Below are 3203 nucleotides of genomic sequence, written 5' to 3'. Positions count from 1 at the left end.
AAGCTGGCCCCTTAAGGCTGGCCCTTTAAGCTGGCCCTCTAAGGCTGGCCCTTTAAGCTGGCCCTTTAAGGCTGGCCCTTTAAGCTGGCCCTTTAAGGCTGGCCCTTTAAGCTGGCCCTTTAAGGCTGGCCCTTTAAGGCTGGCCCTTTAAGGCTTGCCCTTTAAGGCTGGCCCTTTAAGCTGGCCCTTTAAGGCTGGCCCTTTAAGCTGGCCCTTTAAGGCTGGCCCTTTAAGGCTGGCCCTTTAAGCTGGCCCTTTAAGGCTGGCCCTTTAAGCTGGCCCTTTAAGGCTGGCCCTTTAAGGCTGGCCCTTTGAGGCTGGCCCTTTAAGCTGGCCCTCTAAGGCTGGCCCTTTAAGCTGGCCCTCTAAGGCTGGCCCTTTAAGCTGGCCCTCTAAGGCTGGCCCTCTAAGGCTGGCCCTTTAAGGCTTGCCCTTTAAGGCTGGCCCTTTAAGCTGGCCCTTTAAGGCTGGCCCTTTAAGCTGGCCCTCTAAGGCTGGCCCTTTAAGCTGGCCCTTTAAGCTGGCCCTTTAAGGCTGGCCCTTTAAGGCTGGCCCTTTAAGCTGGTCCCTTAAGGCTGGCCCTTTAAGCTGGCCCTCTAAGGCTGGCCCTTTAAGCTGGCCCTTTAAGGCTGGCCCTTTAAGGCTGGCCCTTTAAGCTGGCCCTTTAAGGCTGGCCCTTTAATCTGGCCCTTTAAGGCTGGCCCTTTAAGGCTGGCCCTTTGAGGCTGGCCCTTTAAGCTGGCCCCTTAAGGCTGGCCCTTTAAGCTGGCCCTCTAAGGCTGGCCCTTTAAGCTGGCCCTCTAAGGCTGGCATTCTAAGGCTGGCCCTTTAAGGCTTGCCCTTTAAGGCTGGACCTTTAAGCTGGCCCCTTAAGGCTGGCCCTTTAAGCTGGCCCTTTAAGGCTGGCCCTTTAAGCTGGCCCTTTAAGGCTGGCCCTCTAAGGCTGGCCCTTTAAGACTGGCCCTTTAAGGCTGGCCCTTTAAGCTGGTCCCTTAAGGCTGGCCCTTTAAGCTGGCCCTCTAAGGCTGGCCCTTTAAGCTGGCCCTCTAAGGCTGGCCCTTTAAGGCTGGCCCTTTAAGCTGGCCCTTTAAGGCTGGCCCTTTAAGCTGGCCCTTTAAGGCTGGCCCTATAAGGCTGGCCCTTTAAGCTGGCCCCTTAAGGCTTGCCCTCTAAGGCTGGCCCTTTAACCTGGCCCTTTAAGGCTGGCCCTTTAAGGCTGGCCCTTTAAGCTGGCCCTTTAAAGCTGGCCCTCTAAGGCTGGCCCTTTAAGACTGGCCCTTTAAGGCTGGCCCTTTAAGGCTGGCCCTTTAAGCTGGCCCCTTAAGGCTTGCCCTTTAAGCTGGCCCTCTAAGGCTGGCCCTTTAAGCTGGCCATCTAAGGCTGGCCCTTTAAGGCTGGCCCTTTAAGCTGGCCCCTTAAGGCTGGCCCTCTAAGGCTGGCCCTTTAAGCTGGCCCTCTAAGGCTGGCCCTTTAAGGCTGGCCCTTTAAGCTGGCCCCTTAAGGCTGGCCCTCTAAGGCTGGCCCTTTAAGCTGGCCCTTTAAGGCTGGCCCTTTAAGCTGGCCCTTTAAGGCTGGCCCTTTAAGGCCGGCCCTTTAAGCTGGCCCTTTAAGGCTGGCCCTTTAAGCTGGCCCTTTAAGGCTGGCCCTCTAAGGCTGGCCCTTTAAGACTGGCCCTTTAAAGCTGGCCCTTTAAGGCTGGCCCTCTAAGGCTGGCCCTTTAAGGCTGGCCCTTTAAGGCTGGCCCTTTAAGGCTGGCCCTCTAAGGCTGGCCCTTTAAGACTGGCCCTTTAAGGCTTGCCCTTTAAGGCTGGCCCTTTAAGCTGGCCCCTTAAGGCTGGCCCTTTAAGCTGGCCCTCTAAGGCTGGCCCTTTAAGCTGGCCCTTTAAGCTGGCCCTTTAAGGCTGGCCCTTTAAGGCTGGCCCTTTAAGGCTGGCCCTTTAAGGCTGGCCCTTTAAGGCTGGCCCTTTAAGACTGGCCCTTTAAGGCTGGCCCTTTAAGGCTGGCCCTTTAAGCTGGCCCCTTAAGGCTTGCCCTTTAAGCTGGCCCTCTAAGGCTGGCCCTTTAAGCTGGCCATCTAAGGCTGGCCCTTTAAGGCTGGCCCTTTAAGCTGGCCCCTTAAGGCTGGCCCTCTAAGGCTGGCCCTTTAAGCTGGCCTTCTAAGGCTGGCCCTTTAAGGCTGGCCCTTTAAGCTGGCCCCTTAAGGCTGGCCCTTTAAGGCTGGCCCTTTAAGGCTGGCCCTTTAAGGCTGGCCCTTTAAGGCTGGCCCTTTAAGTTGGCCCCTTAAGGCTGGCCATCTAAGGCTGGCCCTTTAAGCTGGCCCTTTAAGGCTGGCCTTTTAAGCTGGCCCTTTAAGGCTGGCCCTTTAAGCTGGCCCTTTAAGGCTGGCCCTCTAAGGCTGGCCCTTTAAGACTGGCCCTTTAAGGCTGGCCCTTTAAGCTGGTCCCTTAAGGCTGGCCCTTTAAGCTGGCCCTCTAAGGCTGGCCCTTTAAGCTGGCCCTCTAAGGCTGGCCCTTTAAGGCTGGCCCTTTAAGCTGGCCCTTTAAGGCTGGCCCTTTAAGCTGGCCCTTTAAGGCTGGCCCTTTAAGGCTGGCCATTTAAGCTGGCCCTTTAAGGCTGGCCCTTTAAGCTGGCCCCTTAAGGCTTGCCCTTTAAGCTGGCCCTCTAAGGCTGGCCCTTTAAGCTGGCCATCTAAGGCTGGCCCTTTAAGGCTGGCCCTTTAAGCTGGCCCCTTAAGGCTGGCCCTCTAAGGCTGGCCCTTTAAGCTGGCCCTCTAAGGCTGGCCCTTTAAGGCTGGCCCTTTAAGCTGGCCCCTTAAGGCTGGCCCTCTAAGGCTGGCCCTTTAAGCTGGCCCTTTAAGGCTGGCCCTTTAAGCTGGCCCTTTAAGGCTGGCCCTTTAAGGCCGGCCCTTTAAGCTGGCCCTTTAAGGCTGGCCCTTTAAGCTGGCCCTTTAAGGCTGGCCCTCTAAGGCTGGCCTTTTAAAGCTGGCCCTTTAAGGCTGGCCCTCTAAGGCTGGCCCTTTAAGGCTGGCCCTTTAAGGCTGGCCCTTTAAGGCTGGCCCTCTAAGGCTGGCCCTTTAAGACTGGCCCTTTAAGGCTGGCCCTTTAAGGCTGGCCCTTTAAGCTGGCCCCTTAAGGCTGGCCCTTTAAGCTGGCCCTCTAAGGCTGGCCCTTTAAGCTGGCCCTTTAAGGCTGGCCCTTTAAGGC

Source organism: Doryrhamphus excisus, unplaced genomic scaffold (genome assembly GCF_037039965.1).
Source record: "Doryrhamphus excisus strain RoL-2023G ecotype Guam unplaced genomic scaffold, RoL_Dexc_Guam_v1.1 HiC_scaffold_28, whole genome shotgun sequence".
In the NCBI taxonomy this organism is placed as follows: domain Eukaryota; kingdom Metazoa; phylum Chordata; class Actinopteri; order Syngnathiformes; family Syngnathidae; genus Doryrhamphus; species Doryrhamphus excisus.
Note: the sequence above shows the minus strand (reverse complement) of the source record.